The following is a 19,015-nucleotide window of genomic DNA, read 5'->3' on the forward strand; positions in this document are numbered from 1 at the left end:
TCATGTAGTTGGCTCATTCTTATTAGTAGGAAAGGAAAAGAAATCTAGTTAGGATGGGCCCTGAAACTTTTGGATCTGTTGTCTGGCAGGCAATTTTGCTTTGTTAAGCATTTTGATAAGTTAACTTTGCTCTCCTGCCAAAAGGACTCTTCTGAGAACACCCAGTTATTAGTACAAATCTAAGGAGCTATCACTTTGTCCTCTTTTCAATTGAACTTGACCTTGAAGAAATATGAATATGACTTGTTTAGGGGAGAAGAAGAGAAATACTTTATTCTCCTGCTTCTGTCGGGTCTTCTTAATCAGAGGACTTTTGCACCAAGAGGAACATGTGACATAATGAATAGCTAAAGTGGGAAATGCTCCAGAGGAGGTGTACCACTGCTTTACCTTTACGGGGCCGAAAACGTACTATTGTAAATAGATTTTCATAAGACATCCCTTGTTACTTTGCCTAGTGAGATAAAGTAATTTTTCCCTCACCGAATATTTAGGTTGGACATAGGAAAAAAGAGAGAATGTTCAGATCTTTTTATAGGGAAAGCTTGTTATTTTAGTTCACCTTCAACTTGATCTTCAAATCACATGAAATCCATACTACTTACATTTTATAATACCAATGCAAGAAGGTGGCAATTTTATTCATCATAGATAATTCTAACTTTAAAAAAAACTAATATTTTCATTTTGGATTTTCCAAATCTGTCTAAGCTCCCTCTCTGGAGAGCAAAATGTTTCTGACCATCTTTTGGGATCCTCTACATTCTATACAAATCAGCTCACTTCCAACTCACTTTCTTTTGATTTAGTCACCAAGGACATTGCCCCTGAGTCACTGACTCTATTCCCTCCTCTATTATATATAGTCAGTCCTCTGGTCCCCTCATATTTTTTAAAACATGCCTCCCATTTTACTCTAATTTCCAAGGCTACCACCCTTCTCCCAGCACTGTTCTATGCAATGACTTTGCATAGACCCTCTGAGCCTTTAGTGGTTTCACATTACTGTCAGGATAAAGTGCCAGCATCTCAAAAGCACTTACAAAGTCCATGGTATGGCTTCAATTTTCATGTCCAGCATAATCTCCTAACTCTCCCATCTTCCAAATTATGTTCCCATTTTCCATAATTGTGAACTGCTATTTTAGGTTATTTTTGCATACTGAATTGTCAATTAGTTATATTTTATCCTCCTGGTACATTTCCCCTTGTTTCACTACAGACTTCCACCCCTAGACTAACTTTCCCAGTTGCCCCACCCCACATGCCTAGGTTTGAGGCTGCACTTCCGTGCCCTTTTAGCTTCTGTGCTGCCCCAAGGTAACATGTTCCAGTTTGTGCTGCAGTCTTGCTCACTGTCTGCTTCCCTAGATAGATTCTAAATCTCAGGAGGAAAGGAAACAGGGTTGGTTTTATTTGTTTGCTTGTTTTGTCTTTTTTATACTTTTATTCCTGAGGGCATAGTTCAATGTCAAATTCAAAGCTGGCACACAATTCATATTTCCTAAATAAATAAATCAGTAAAATGGACTAAATAAATTTATTATTTAACACTAAAATGATATCGTCTGCCAGTTTTCTCTCTTGGTATCTAATAGGGAGAATAATGGCCCCCATTATTCTCAGTCTCCAGAACCAATGAGTATGCTGTCATATTACAAAGAGGAATTAACATCACAGATGGTATTAAACTGATCATAAGGTGAAAAAGTTATCCTGAATTGTTCAGATGAGCCCAATATCACAAGAGGGTTAAATGAGTAAGAGTAAGCTAGGAGCATCAGAACTAGAGAGATGACATCATGAGAAAGACTTAACCATCCACGGCTGGCTTTGAACGGGTAGGAAGAGGTCCATGGGCAATGACTGTGGTCAGCCTTCAGAAGCTTGAAAAGGCAAGAAAACATTCTCCCTAACAGCCTCTAGAAAGGAGTGCAGCCCTGCAGCTAACTTGAGTTTAGCTCATTTCAGATTGTTTTCTCCAGAACTATAAGGTAATAATTTGTGTTGTTTTAAGGTACTAAGTTTGTGGTTGGATTGGATAAGTGCTATGGCTCTATGATACAGTTTTTCCATGTCACACTTTTCTGAATAAGAGCAGCCATCTTAGTCATTCGCCTACACAGTGAGAATGACACACCAACCAGGTAGGAGTCGGGGTCACTGATGAGAGTGAATCCATGCATCAAGGCAGCACCAGACCACCTCCCAAAGAAATAAAGCAGTGATATCTTCACTGGTGCCAACCAATAAAACAAAACAACCGCCACCACTTGTGTTCCATGTTTTACAAAACAATTTTGTATTCCTCTTGGGCACACAGCAGGACTCATTCTTCCATACCTTGTTGAAGATGGATTATCCCTTATGATTCAGTTCTAGCCAATGGAAAATAGGTGAAGGCAATGCATTAACACTTCCTGGAATGACCCATAAAATCTCACCTCTTAACTCTCCACTCTCTCTTCCTGTCTTCTGCAGTGACCTTGGGGACTGCATATTGAAGATGGAGACATCACAGGGTAAAAGGAGCCTTATCCTGAAGGACTGTGTGGAGCAGAGGGCCTCTGCCCACTGGCATTGAATTGTGACATGAACAAACAATAGGTTTTTATTGCATTAAATTACTGAGATTAGGGAGATTTTTGTACATAAATGCCATTACCAAAGCATAGTATAGCCTTTGTCTTAAAAAAGTATTAATAGCAATATTTTAGGAAGTTTTATTTTTGTTTATAAATTATTTTTATATTTTTGAATTACAGTTTACATTAAATATTATTTTATATTAATTTCAAGGGTACAGCATAGTGGTTAGGCAAACATCTACTTTACAAAGTGTCCCCCCACACTGATATTTCCAGTACCCACCTGGCACCATAAATAGTTATTACAATATTATTGACTCTATTCCCTATGCTGTACTTTATATCCCCATGACTATTTTGTACTACCAAGCTCTACTTCTCAATCCCTTCACTTTAATATTTTAAAAGATTTTAAAATTTGGCTATCACTACACAAAAGCTTACTTACATCTGTCTGGTCTGTGTTAATTCTTCTTATCTCTCACTCTCTCACATAATCTCTTTTTTCTTCAGTATTATTCTCATGTTTTTGTTTTTCTTAAATATCCATAACACAGGATTGAGATATTTGCTGTGGTGCTGGGCTTACTGGACAGCATGCCTCTCTAAATTTCTGGGCCCTCTGCTGCAATAGGCGATGACTGCTCTACTGACAGTCAGTTGGAGAACCAGCTTTTCTTAAGATGAAGGCAAAAAGATTAGAGTAGAACATTTATTTAATTTTCCAATTTTTAGACAGTGACTGGGGAATTTCCTTTTGTATAGACAAGACCATCAGTGCTATAACTTGGAGGTGTTCTAAGTTGCTTGGATAACTCCCAGTGCTGGTAAATGTTTAGAAATATTTCTAACCAGTGAGCATTTTTGCTAAAACCTTGTGGTTTTAGAGAAATCTACACAAATCACCATAATGAGCAAATAGAGAGTTACTGAATTGTGCAATTTGGCCAGTCCCATTAACGTAAAGCACCTTTATTTTAGTTCTGTCAAAGCCTCTCATTTGTTACTCACTATGCTGCTGAATCTTTAGATTTAAAATAAACAATGCAACAAAGCCAAAAAGATTCAGAATGTCAGTGTGGTATATTTTCTTTATTGAAAAAAATGCACTTGAATAACACAGCTGTGGCTTAAAAAGAAAAGAGAGAAATTATTTTAAATGTGTAGATAAAGAGAAACTGACAGATGAAAAGAACTAATCCATTCTCCCAATGCAGTAGCCAAATGAACCCTTCAGTCCAACATACAAGTAGGCTAGAGATAATGAATCAGAAGCTGAAACATTTTCTGTATATTCTCATAGAGAGTACTTACAAATGCTTTATACAAGTTGACCTGACAGATATGCTTCTAAAAATTTTGCAGATAAATATTCAGAATTCTAATCATCTACAGGAAGAAATAATTGGTGGTTTCAAAGACAGTTTTACAATAATAAATGCATCAAGAAGCTCAATTGCTATCACAATGAAGGAAAAGCTTAAGCTACCCATTGACTTCCTATTGCTTAGAATGGCCTTTCTATCTTAGGTCATCTTTTAGTCATCTAAGAAGATTGAAGAGTGAGTATTTAACAATGTAACAATATATGTAACATACTGATGACTAAACTTCAATTTAACAACATTTCAGCTAGCATTGGCCATGTAGTATCTCAAGCTTAAAAATTAATACACATAACACTAATTTTTTTAATTTCAAAAATAACAAGAACTTGATAATTTTTCTGAAAGTCTGCTGAACAGTGTAGGGTTTCTTGGCCTCAGAATATAGCTTCCTATTTCTTGTCATAATTACCATTACTTCCATGACTCCCTCCATCAGTTCATGAGTCTTAGTAAATTTGTATCTGCTTTGTATAAGGATCAACATTTTTGAGGTGCAACATAGTCATTGATTTTTACCTGTTCAACAGCTTTCCATACCTATTCATAGAGAGTAGTACAATATGGAGGCTACAATCTTCGTGGCATATTGTTTGAGGCCAGAGACTCATTTATCTATTTATTTACACACATCTCATCAATGGACACTGGGGTAGAGATGAAGAGCTGTTTGATTTTTTTACAGTGTAGCAAGGATGAAAAACAGAGAGAGCTCCAAGAGTAGTGTCCAAACCAAGTAGAACTTATAATCGGAATGGCCCATCGTATTATGTCTAAGAAATGTGTAAAATTTCTAAGCTAAGACATTACTGCTAAGCTTTCTGTATTAAAACAAATTGTCACAGAGTAGAAAAAAAACCACAATTTTCCCATTTCAAAGAATTCCACAGATAATGCAATTATTACTCACCACCAGTCTTTATAAAAAATTTTGGATGAGAAATAAGCCTATTGTATTCAGGCATACATATAAGTGTATAAAGATGTATACACATACACAAATAGGAAGATAGATAGATAGATAGATAGATAGATAGATAGATAGATAGATGATAGATAGATAGATAAATAGATGGGTTGTTTCCTCCAATTCTCCAATGGAGTGGACAAATACATTGTGTAGACATAATGGTATTTATTATCCTACAATTTGGGTAACACACTGCAAGTCAAATGCCCCAAAGAGGTATCTCAGGCATAATGGCATTATGCTCCATTAGATTCAGATTGAAGTTTTATCTCTGCATGAGAAAATTAGCTTTCATTCCAGCAGTTTCCTGTGTCATATTCACTAGGCAGATATAGATGCTTATGTGGAATCAAGGCAGTTACTCCTCTCCAGACCCATCTTGTCCAAATATGTATCTCTTCCTGATCCTACTCATCCAGCAAACTGCACACAGCAAATATATCAAGTCCTTGGATTACTCTGCTACTTACTTTGCTTGTTTATCTCTCTCTAGGCCTTTGGTTTCTCTTTCTGTGCTCTGAAAGTCAGGGTCATGTCTCTTTTGGTTGTCTAATCTTCACACCAAATTACCAGGCCCACAAATAAATATCAAATGTATTTTGGTGATGAGAGCTCTTCTAAGGATACATAACAATCACCAATCGCCATGTCATCATATACTTTCTTGTGTGAAGATGAAAGAAATAGGGGTAAAAGTTGAGGGGAGGAGTCTAGCATCTCAAATTCTGCTCAGGGATCATGTTCTAGAAATAACTTCATCTGGGTCTGTTTCTTCAGCTCCCTTCTGTGACCTCTGCCTGATTCTAGACCCAAAGCCTTCAGTCTAGCACCTCTCATAACAAGATTCAGCTCCCAAAAAAGATAGTTCTGGTTGTCTCTGATCTTGCTTAAGAGTCTCAAGCTCTTTGAGATTCTCTAGTGCTAAGGTTTTGCTTTTTAAAAAATTCTTTTGCATATCCATGAATAAGAATGTGTATCACACTGTTGACACCTGTGTTAACATAACATGAAATAAAGGTGATCCATTATCTTTACTTTTATGCATTTTTGTGCAATACTGTTCCAATGAAGTTGTATTACTATTTTAATTTTAAAATAGAAAAATAACTTTAAAAAATCCTTCTTAGTATTTTTTGTAGTCTCTTTAAGAGGTACTAGAACCTATCTACATTTTCTGCCATTTTGACATTATAACATAAGAGACAAACTTAATTACAGAAGAAATAATTTTCTCCCAACAATTCAACTTGCCACTCAAAATATCTGTAATCTATACAAGGCTTGCTCTGAAAGATAACTGGGAATTTTCCCTTTGGGCATTTAGCCATTGAGAGTCTCAAATGGCAAGTTCACCCTGAATAGTATGAGGAAAACAAAGGGACCATTACTGGCAATAGAAATGCTACAGCCTATTCTAAGACCACAAAGGCCTCCCACCCATTCCTTTCTGCCTTAACTAGGATGAAATTCTTCACAGTACCAATTTACTTACCTTACACTGACCTGCCTTTTTCACCTCCCCACCAAATTATAAGATGCATTCTCCCACTGCTAACCTTGTATGCCCCTGGGATTTCTAGTGAGGCAGTATTTCTTTATAATTTGGAAAGATTATATACACTACCTGCTTATTTAGGAAGCAATTACCACAGACCTTTTTTTTTTTTTTTAACCAGATCTCCACAAATCCCCCTGAAAGTTACCATCAGCATATCCTAGAAATTTGTATACACCCTTGCTATGTTTTAAGGTCCCATTTTCCTTAAGGATACTCTATGAAGTAAGCCATGCTCAGGATATTGTACAAAACACTCTTTTAACTTCTAGCAGATAAAGCAGGTGGAAGAGCTTTGAATCACAAAGGCTTCTGTCCTTAGCTTTCTGCACTTTTTCTGAAACTTTGGGGCTGGCTCTCTGCATCTAACACCTCAATAAGTAAAACATGGAAGGATGACTGACTTCTTAGGGCAAGTGAATGTTTTAAACATTTATTGATTTGAAGGTTTAGTGTTAGCAGGAACTTCGTTGGAGCATGAAACGAGCATTTTTCATTCTGAATTATCACAATCTAATTAAACCAACCAGAAAATAAACAAGATTTGTACTCTCACATCACAATAACCATTGACTGTCATGGCGCATAGTTGGGACAAGAAACCAGATGGCCAAACCAGGGAATAAAATACCTTTCTTCCTAGAGTCACAGATCTCAAGGTCATTACTTACTGTATTGCTTTGGCTGCTACTTAGTGTGTGATTGACTCCTCTGTTCTCACCTTATCAGTGCTCTTGGGCTGGCTGATCTTCCTCTCATTGATGAAGCAGAGGCAGCCTGATGCCATCCCACTTCAGAGGTGCAGGTCTCATGTTTGCACCCCCACATACACCACCTCCTACAGGGGACTCTGTTTTCATATGTGGCTGCCTTCCTGCTCTGGTGCTTTGCTCCCATTTTAAAAACCACAATTATTAATAATTTGTTTAGGACATTATAGGTCCTTATACCATATTATTTTATCCCCAGAAAAGAATTTTAAAGGTTTATTTTTATCATCTTCATTTTCAAATAAGCAAACCAAAGCTCAAAAAATTTAGATTATTTTCCCAAGGCCACGTTGTCAAATGTACAATTAATTTCTTAGCCCTGGCTGTCCAATCCAAGGATCAATGTTATTTTTGTTATATCATGGTACCTCCACATTTTTAATAAGTTTTAAATTTCTGCATTCTTCAGTTATGAGAAGGAATATAATAAATAATGAGATCATAGTGCTTACTTTGTAATCTCTCCTCTTGTAATCTATCCAGAGACATATATCTTAATTACCTGTAATGAATGATTATTTATTATATAATTTTATGATTGAGATATATACAGGACTAAAACTTACTGAATTGCCCTGGGTAATTATAGCATGTGGAAAAAAGCTATCACATTTGCTTACTTTGACCTACTTTAATGAAGTGATAATGTTCATCATTAGCAGCCACACATCCAAATGTTCCCTATCTCCATGCAAGAGTGTCTGAGCCGGAATGAATGTCCAGTTCATCAGAGGTGTTTTGCCTCAGTAAACTCCAATAATGCTGGTGCTTAATTCTGTGCAAATATTACAGAACTGTCCTTCCTGTGATACATTTGAAAATAATTGTATAATTTTTAGTTTTCTGCATAAATTTGTGCTCAGGGGAGACTAACCAAACATGTATTCTCAGAGGCAATACTTAAACCTTGATAAAGGAAGTGAGATGGATGGTAAATAGCTGCTCATTGTTCTTTCTGGCCAAATCATGGACACCTCCTCTAAGGAACCACTGTGTGGTTCCACAGAGTGCCTACATCACTGCAGGGGTATGTCTCAGAGCTTCCAAAACAGGTTAGGGGTGGGCGTGCACTGGAATCACAGTGAACATTGGCAGAGTTTCCCCTGGTCTAAAAGAGCAAAAGGATATGATGGTATTCATAGGTTGTCCTATGAAAATTAAATCTTTAGATACCTCCCCACATACCCTAAAACATGAAAAACATGATTTAGATGCTGAGGGAATCACCGGACTTGTCCTCCAGAATATTTCAAAAAGAGCATTACCACTTGTGGACTTTCCGCTATCAAGTAATCCTGGATTAAGGCAGCCTCCCACCTTCCTTTCCTTTGCTTTCCAGTTTAACTCAACCAGAATAAGCTAGGAGTCAGGGACATACCCCATTTGTCAATGCGGTTAAAAGTAATACACTGGACATAAATAGCTAGGTTTTAATTCTAGTTCCGTAATGAACTTGTGAACTTGAACAAGATCTATACCTTTTCTATGCCTTGTTTGGCTCAATAGAAATAAAGCTGATCCTACCCTTTTCTCAAGGGATTAGGAAATTTATCTAAAACAATAGATACGAGAATAATCTAAAAAGTACATGGCATAATGGAAATAGAAAAATGTTATTAAACTAAATCACTGGCCAGATTACTCTTACAAAGTGTGTTGTACCTGTTTCCATTGTCACTGAAAGAAGACAGGAGTATATCAAGGCCACTAGAGGATGCTCACACTATCGTGTATGGCTAACACTTCTCCAAATGTGGTGGTTGAGAGCTCAGGGTCTGGGGTCACAAATACATAGGTGTAAATCCTGCCCCTGTCCCTTAACTTCTAGGTGACTTTTATCATGTTATTTCATACTTCTCAGCTTCAGTTACTTCATCTGAAAATGATGTAATACATTCACCTGTAAATCCCATCTCAACAAATAATATAAGGGTTAATGAGGTAATACATATAAAGCATATTTTACAGAAAAGCCTGACACATAGTGAGTAGCTAATAAATGTTGTAAATATTATCTCAATATTTTTTTATGATGTAAATAGGATTTCCTGAAAATAAACAGTTCCAAACCCAGTTAAGTTTGAAAAATACTGGTTTAAATAAGTTCTAAGAAGCAGAATTCTCAGAACCATTCATGTGTTAATATATAGGGAAACTCTTCACAAAGGAGTGATGGGGTCTAGCATTTGCTCAACGTATTTGTTTAGAAGCCTTTATAATTGCAGAAGCTTTGCAGGACAGCATTGATATGGATTAGATTTTAGAAAATCCTGTTCTCACAAATCAGACATTGATAAAATTGTGGTGAAACTACAGGGTGTTATTTGTTTCAAAATTATCAGTGGGGAGGGGAGAGAAAGAAGAAGATAAATATGCAATAATAAGATAAACCATTTGTTGATCATTGTTGAAACTGGGTAATGCATACATAGGAGTTCATTATACTGTTCTTTCTCCTTTGTAAATGTTTGAAAAATTCCATAAAATTTTTTGAAAAGATATTAAGCAAACCAGAAAACTCACACACACAAAATCCAAGAGAAATTGCTAATTTCCTGAGGTTCACAGACGCACTCAAGCAAAGGTAAATTACTTCTCTCACTAAGTTGGACATGAAGCTCTTCACACACCTGAAAAAAACTGAAGAAGTCACCTGTGGTGACAGCAGTCAAGGAGAATCGAGCTAGCTTAATTTTTTCTCATATGCATACCAGATATGTTACTACAATTAAAAATTAACCAAAGGTTTGGCAGGAGGAAAAACAGAATCAGCCCCTGGGTAACAGAGAATTGAACATGTCAAACATTCGATTGAGCTGTTGCAATGTGTAATAGTTTAGACTTGAATATTCATGAATATTTTTTGTTTCAACTAAAAATGACAAAGTTTCTAGCTGCCAGGGAATCTGAGGAACTTGCAATTGGCCTAGAACCTATTTCACTTGCTAAAGTGTTCAATGTCTTATATTAAGAGATTTATGTTTACTGATAATGGTGAAGTCACCAAACAAATATTATTTTTTGGCCTGAAGCAAATTTTTCCTAACTGGTCTCTTGTTCTAAATGTCATTATTTTAAACATATCTCCTCATTTTTAATTATGCTTAATTAAAGGTACTTGCATACTTGTTGTATCACCTATTTAATGATTTAAATCACTTTGAAGCAGTAACAAAATCCTATTATTGTTCAGTTAACCTTTAGAAAGTTCACAGATAGCTAACCCACCTGTCACCAAGATTTGTGTTCATGCGTTAGTCATTTTCCAAGGAGACCATTTCATAATCTCCTAGTAGACTGATTTTATTCATCTCTTACATGTTTACAATCCACTCAAAATTTATAAGGTGTTTAAGTTTGTTTTCATTCTCCTTCTGGCCATGTATAATGACCTTCTTCTTCATCTAAGAGTTATCCTTGAAATTAAGATAACTCTTCTTATTTTGTTTTTATTATATAGTCCAAATTTTTTAGAAAGGGAGGAGAAAAAGTTATTCTATTGAGTTATAGCAATAATGGGTTTCCATTCTTCTTGTTACAAAATATTGATTCAAGCTGCCCCAGTTTGACTTCTTATTCTCCAAAGACTTCTAATAGGGACATTCCCAAAATCTTTAATTGAGAAAAAAGAGGAGGATGTAATTCAGTTGCAACAACTGGACAGTTCCTGCCTACAGGAGACCCACGTGCAGGAACCTGCAGCTGAGACTGGGAAATCACCTACACATGAACTGTAACGAGTGGGCACCTTCTGGGCATAGGAAGCCCACATTATTCTCACTGAAACTGGTGTTGGCCTGAAACCCCAGAGAGGTGCTCAGATACGATGGTAAACGCATCAGGACCGAACCCTGCTTTTCTAATCTGGTGACACTTCCTATCAGTAGAAGAATAAATATTTTTCACCAATCCACAAGTCAAATTGGAAACATGGAGATGCAGGCTGACCTCCTTTAACCAGCACTATGTCCAGACCAGTTCTCATAAGCCCCAGCTCTGCAGAAAGTGAGTCCCTTACTCGCTAGACTGAGGTGTGCTTTGGAGGATGTTGCAAGCACAGCTTTCTAACACTATAATTGATAACTCTGCCATTATATTAGGACATTTTAGCTAACATATTTGATTTCAACATTCCTAGAATGCATAATTAGTTTGATATTCCTTGTTAAATACTCTTCTCCTGACAGGGTACATAAGATGGGGCGGGAGGTCAGAGAACTAACATTTGTGGGCTACCTTCCCCGTGTGTGCTAGGCACTATATGAGCACTTTAGAGGCACTCCTCATAGCCAGTTAGCTTGTTATTCATGCTGCAGAGAAGGAAAAAAATGAGCTTCAGGGAGAAGCAAACTGCCTGCAAGTGGGAAGATTCCAAAACTAAATTTAGACCCTAATCATACCACACACACATACACCAGAAAGACAGGGATTGGGAACTGGGATGGACGTTGTCGCTGAGTACAGTTTCTCTGTGAATTCCTTTCTCCATTTTTCTAGATCGAGAGAGTCTAGTAGATTTGAAATTTCCAGATGCATCTCATCTTATTCCTGGAACTTCTAATGACCAGTATGCTAGCTCAGACCTCCTCTCTCATCTATCATATCTGGAATAGTCTCCCAGCTCATGTCCTTGTCTTTGCCCCTACACATTACCTAGGATAAAATGCAACCTTCTAAGACTAACCTATCAGGCCCTCTCGGCTCTGCTTCCTATTTACCTGTACAGTCTAATATTCTTCTAGACACTCTTTGATCCGTTCAGTAAAAGCTGTTCTATATTCTCTAGTCATGCCTCCGAAGGGCTCAAGCCTTCCAGCCCCTCCTATTCTTGAAACCTAATACATCCTTTAATTCTTTTTGATAAACTTGTACTTTCTCCTTGAAGCCCAACCATATATCAATCCCATGCCTATCTTTCCTGAGAGAAAATAAGCTCTTTGAGGATTAAGTTCATATCTTATTCAACATCACTCCCAGTTATATCCTGGGCCAAGGTCATACAACTAACCAGAGAAAGAACCCATTTCTGATAACCCCCTTACCAGTGTTCTTTCTAGTAAGCACTTTACTTAGGGCTTTGCTGGAATCACAACAGGGCTTTATGCTATTGTCTTGTGCTATTCAGAACAGGCAATACAAACTGTATCCTCAAAAATGTCTCCGTCTCTCTATCAAATCCATGGAGTGACTTCTTATTCTACTTCTGGGTTATCTATGACAGATTAGTTTGTAGGTTAGTGAAGTCTCAGGATTTCATTTGGAGGGACTAATCAGCAGAAATTTGGAATAAAAACAATCAACCAAATAACAATTTCTCACAGAAAAAGCTATTATGATATTGGTTCATAAATAAGAGTTCATTCACTCTCTAGGATCCAATCTGCCTACAGAACAGACTCCTTAATTAAACCAAATTGCTGTTATTGTGAGACTTTTTCAAATTTGGTGTGACAATTTAAAAAATATATAACATATTATGCATCAGGATCTTTGCTCCAATAAGTATGCGTTCTAACCATCTACCCTGGACAAAGTTTTGAGTTTCTAGGGAATTAGGCTGAGTGCTCACTTCCAGAGGGTTGGGGAAACATGGACATTATTGAGTAAGTTTCTGACTTAATATGGGGGAGAAGGCATGAGAAGGAGCAGTTTTAGTTAGGAGAAAAATATTCTATCTCATTTCAATAACCAAAACCTGACCTTTTTAAAGCAAAAACGACATTTCCTTTTCCTTTGCTATCCACTACCCACATACAACCAATTATAAACTCTTGTCTTTTTATTTCTAAAATACTTCTAAAATCTATTCTTCCCTCTTCAGCCTAGGCTCAGATCTTCCTCAGCTCTCATCTAGATTAATTTTTCCCCTACTCTTTCTTAAAACTACCCTGCAGTATTTTTCAAACTGTGGAATGTGTCAGAATCACCTGGCATGTTTATTTAAAAGAGAGTTTTTAAAAACACCACCAGGTTTAAACATCACACTGATTTTAATAGATACCATTCCACAGAGTCTGATGTAGGAGGTGTGAAGAGGAGCCCAATGATTTTCATTTTTAACAACCATCTCAGGCAACTATGATGCTGATGTTCTAATGGCCATGTTTTTGAGAATGAGGAACACCGACCCAAATATGTGGTCCAAAATGGAAATCTGAAAACAATTTACATATACTGCAAACACTTCTATAATTTTCCATGGTTGGCTGAAAATAAAAAAGCTATTGGCTACAATGTCATTATGTTCAAAGGTTTTCAGGAATTGATGACCACTATCAGATCCCCTGCTCAAGTTCTCAGAGCCTTCATAACACACTGTACCCTGACGTATGGGGTGCTCTTCCTCACAGAGCACTCCCTGGTTCTAAAGACTCCCCGAGCATTTTCTTCTGCCTAACTCCTACCAGGATTCCCTCTCCCAGGAACCTCCTGGGTCCCACACAAATCGAGGTTAGGAGAGCACCTGTATGCTCTGACAGCTCCCTGTGCAACCTCTATCACAGCACTCCTTACAGTACCCTGAAATGATCTGCTCACTTGTCTGCTCTTCCACCAGACCATGGCCTCTTATCATATCAGGAAGATGCAGTATTTTTTGCCTAGCCTCCTGTGTAGGAAGCCCTTGTTAAATAATGTTTACTTGAACTTAGTCTCACCTGCATCATCTTGACACATACCCGTACAGCTGGTCCCCTTATAACATAAATGGGATAGAAATCAATTCCTCATTCACCATTCCACTTATAAATCAGGCAAGGGAGTGGAAACCTAGGGCAGGATACTCAAATAAGAAGAGAAAAGGAGAAAAACTAAATACAGAGTAAATATCTGTCAACCCCTAGAGTGGTAAGGTGCACAGGCTTTGAAGGCAGCCAGAGAGACAGAATCCAGGTTCTTCCACTGACAAGTTGTGTGACTTCTGAGCAGTTTGCATGAATTCTCTGTGCTTCAGTTTCTTCTCTGGGCACAAAGAATATCCCTTAGAGTTGTTAAGACATGTAGAGAAGATTTTAGCAAACTTTTTGGTAGTGTAGCAGAAATTACATATTTTAGGCTCTACTAGCCAGTCTCTCTCTTAACTACTCAAAAAAGTTGTGTTCCAATAAAACTTTATTTACAAAAATAGGCAGTGGGCCTGATTTGGCCTGAGGACTGGAGTTTGCTGACCTTTGTACTAGAGCAACGCTTACACAGGTTAAACTTAGTATTATTGTGGCTGTTGTTATTTTCCTTGGAGAAACTTACTTCCTGACAAATGACTCAAACTGTGGCATTTTATACAATATTTTTCCCATGTGGCTCCCCTGTATATATTAATTGGAATCAATACAAAATGGGTTTGAGTCTGAGACACTTGATCTCAAATGATTTTCCACCACTCCTCACTTATACTGATCATCAGAAGTAAAACCAGTAGAGTATTTTCTGGGATAATCGAGCTCCCTCTGTAATTCCAATCATTCTGAAACACAAAAATTAATTTGAAAAACCACAAAAAATACTATAATGGGAAATATGCACTGATAGAAGCTGCCTGACTGATTTGAATTATTTTTTCATTAGAAAACCATTGATTTTAAATAATAAACTGTTAATTAATAATTGTGTTAAATTAAATCGAGATGACACTGAATGAAACCAAGTTACTAGATTGTTGAATATGGAATAAATTACTTCCTTTCTTCCCTCCAGGATCATATTCATAATACAGTTTTCTATATCTTTATATCTATCTAGATAACCTCCAGAATTATTCAGGTGTTTCCATTTAGCAGGTCATGGCATCGATGCCACGATCTAGAAAATTCAGGATGACCAAGGGGTGAGACAGCAGCTAGGGATTTGAGTTATGGTGCCTGTGTTGCTAAATTATAAGTACAGCTATTTAACCACCTCTGGTGTTTTTTTCCATGAGCAAAATACAAATAAATATATTCACAAATGAATTTATAAAAGCCACATCTGCCTCCTTTTTAAATCCACCTTTGCAAGCAAACATTTTATTGTAGAGTGTCCCAAGAAGGAGTCATTGTTCTCCTCTGCTCACATAGTCCCAGCTTATTAGATCTTCCAAGTGACTGCAGGCCCTGGGCCAGAAATGGCTACTTAACCCAGCATGAGACAGGAAATGCCCTTGCTCCTCCACTCTGTCACTGTACCTCCGCAGTCCCTCCCATTTCTGCCTCACCCACTCAACCCCAGCTCCCTGCCCTTACACCCGCTGCCCATTGGCTGGGGTGCTATTACTTAGGCAAGTTCTGATTGTCATCACATCCAGATGGGAAAATATTTATAACCACATTAGTCTTATCATGACCACTGATTTAGCCAACTTTAATGTACATGGAAATCACCTTGTTAAAGATTCTGATTCAGTAGATCAGTGCTGAGGTCCAAGTTCTGGTACCTAATCAACTCCAAAGAAACATCCAGGTGCCAGGTCTAAAGATACACTACCTGGGCTTTGACTCTTGCCATAATCTATGGGGAGCCGGTTGCTTCCTATAGCATCTTCTTGGTCTCCTGACTCCCAGGCTGACCCAACCCAACTGCTGATTTCCAGCACTGTTGTGCTCACAGTCCACAGCTTCCATGGCAGGTTTCTCATGGGTGTCTGTCTAGCTGTCTCAGCTAACAATAACAGGAAAAGTCTCAGAAGAGGGGGGTAGGGGTTTCTCTCACCTTGGGGCATCTTCCCCTTCTTTGGATAGGTATCATCTTTGGAAAGTATCTGGTTCTATCCCCACCCTAAACCAGGGCCTCCTCCATGCCTCACATTTAGGATCAACTATAGAATTAGATTATCTTTTGTATGAAGGCCTTGCCAATTTCCCACTGGTAGCAAGTAACTGCAGAACACTAGCTTGGAAGTGCATGTATAATGTTTGTTCCTGGTCCTATATTTAGAGAAGAGTGCCCGTTTCTCCACTCCAGGGAGTGCCGAGATTAACTTGTTGCCTGCTTTTATTCCTCACTTCCAATGCTGTAAAGCTTTTTATAAGTCTGGGCTCATAAATGCTTTTGCTTCTACATGGATGAAATGTCAAAATTTGTAGCTTTAGACTTAAGCCTAGGCAGTTGGGATAAACCCCACATGCCTGCTGCCAAATTTGGCTCATTTTTTCAAAATGGATCAGATGCTTTCCTTTTCTACCCACAAAATTAGATTCTGTTCATTTGGATCTGTGTTATGTGGGGAGGGTGGGTGTTACAAGTGGACTACTCTTTCAAAATAGGAAATACTTACAAAAATGTATCTCTTAGTATCAAGAAAAAAAATTATTCCTTTCTGAACAAGTTAGCTCTGAGTAGTCAATCCCCACTGATACTGCTTTATGTGAGGAATATGCTGTTTCATCCAATGGCCTCTTGTTCCCCTCCCTTGGTTTCTTGGGGAACAGGATAGGCACATCCTATCAGAGGTCTCCCCCTGAGACACCTAGTGCCATACTGTATACATGTAGTATGTATAAACACACACACACACAGCTATGATTAAACCAGAAAAGTGCCTACGTGTAATTGCTATACTGTCTCATTTGTCTAGCATTAAGGAAAGCACATTCAAATAACTGAGAAATGTACTTTAAAGACAGAACTTGATTTAAATCTATTGGATAAAATTATATTCAGAATATACCCCACAAAGTTTTATAACCATATATATATATATAGTTGTACAAGCTTTAAGAAATCATTCAAGGTCACAATGGTGACCAGTGGTTTTACTATGTGGTGGAAGCCAATGGCTTGAGTTTGGGGATGGCCTCCAATGTATTTTCTTACCAAGTCCCCTATAGTTCTTATATTTCTTCTTGCCTGTCCCTTTTTCTCAAGAGAAGTGCAGAATGGTCAACTCTGTGGTCTTCTGGACAGAAGGCCTGCCTCTTTTTCTATGAAATAGTTACTGAATCATTCACTTTTTTTCCTATAATGACATATATCTTCACTCTGTACTGACCATCTGTGGATGGTTCTGCAGTCTTTAAGACATTTAGTTATGCAGGCATCAGTGACTCCTCATATTAGTTAGCTTCCTCTACCTGTCCTCCTTGTTTCTCCCTTATTTGCTCTAACTTAATGGAGAAGCGTTCTCTTTGGTGGATTTGGGGTTCATATTTCTAAAACTCATTAAAAGTGGTAATGTGCTTTTCAAGGGAAGAATAAATGAGACAAAAATTTTCATTACTGTCTCAGTTTGAATAAGTATAATGCTGAAATCCTGAAACAATTGCATTTCTAAGACTCAAATAACTGGGTTTTACTATGTGATATATCCCTATTGCTTTATTCTACTTGGGAAAAAAAAAATCAAAATATACTTGGGTTTTATTATGATTCTGAAATCCAACCTTTCAAGTTAATAGGGCAATTTATTCTTATTCCCCATTTCACAAATATTCATTCATTCATTAATGAGACAGGTCATATTTAAACAGAGGTTGATAGAAGCAAGTGAATTTAAAATACAGAATAAATCAGGGATCTGGGATTTTACATTCTCTGTTTAATACTCCATCAAATGCTTCTAAATCCCTCCCAAACCATTCCCTGAGGACACTCTCCGCTTTCAACCAATCATTTCTGTGCACCCGCCCACGTCAGGCTCCGTGCCCCTTACAAGAACCTAAAGGAGAACAAGCACAGTGTCTGCTCAGGGTTTCGAAGTCTATTTCACAAGCAGCCTCACCAGCACACCAAATGCAACCAAATGCAACATACTTTTTTTTTAGGTAAAGCAAACTTGAATTGAATTAGTACAAGTGTTTGGGGACTACATAGAGCTTTCTCAAATCATTGGAAGGCCCTGGCTGATAAGGACAGCCTGGTGTATACAAGCCAGTGTCAAGGACCCATCTTTTCTTTCCCATCTACCCGAAGGACCAGTTCTCTCCTTCCGTGTCCATTCTGGTAACAATTCTGGTACTTCCAAGCTCCCAGAATATTACCAAAAAATGTGGAACCAGAGCATAGAGGATAACTCTTTAACTAATGTTTTATTTCAACTGAAAACAGTATTTAATTTTTGGATCTTCCCCTAAAGCTCCTAGTATTTAAACTCTACCTCCCATAACACCACACAACTATGCTAAGCCTTTCTGACACATGTTTTTTAAAGGTATGTTAGAGAACATATTCTAGTTAAACAGCTAATAAAAGACAGGGCATGGTCTACCTTCTGTACAATGTCCGTTAAACTCCACCTTCTAGACAAAGCAACACTACTTTGAATGTTCCTTCATACTTCTTCCTTCCATCATTTACTTCCATAATCATTTCCTCAAAAACAAAACAAATGAAACATCCTTCATTTTATTTTTTTCAGGTCTTCTGAAACAGCAATGTCTTCTTTAACAGTCTTTTCTTACTTGCCTGACTCCTGAACTCTATTAGCCCTGTATCATTGGGTATGACTTTAGATTATTTTTAACTAGCTATTTTCAATAGCTTCACCTGCTTTGTGGACACCCAGTGTTCAACAAATCCCAAATATAATTAAATTTCTGCTTCATCCCACTCCCCTAGCTGCATTTCCCCTTCTGTAGACACCATTATCTTCACCATTTTCCAAACAGATGCCCCCTTGTCATCCCTGACTCCTCCATCTCACATGTAAATGCCAAGATCTCCTGCTTCTACAAATAGTTTAAACCTACGCATATATTCTTATTTCTGTTTCTATTACCATTGCTTTAGTCAAGCCTTCTTAAATTGCACTTTCTTGATGGAATGACCTAACTGGTCTC

The sequence above is a fragment of the Furipterus horrens genome, unplaced genomic scaffold, assembly GCF_987537825.1.
Source record: "Furipterus horrens unplaced genomic scaffold, mFurHor1.1.pri manual_scaffold_6, whole genome shotgun sequence".
Taxonomy (NCBI): Eukaryota; Metazoa; Chordata; class Mammalia; order Chiroptera; family Furipteridae; genus Furipterus; species Furipterus horrens.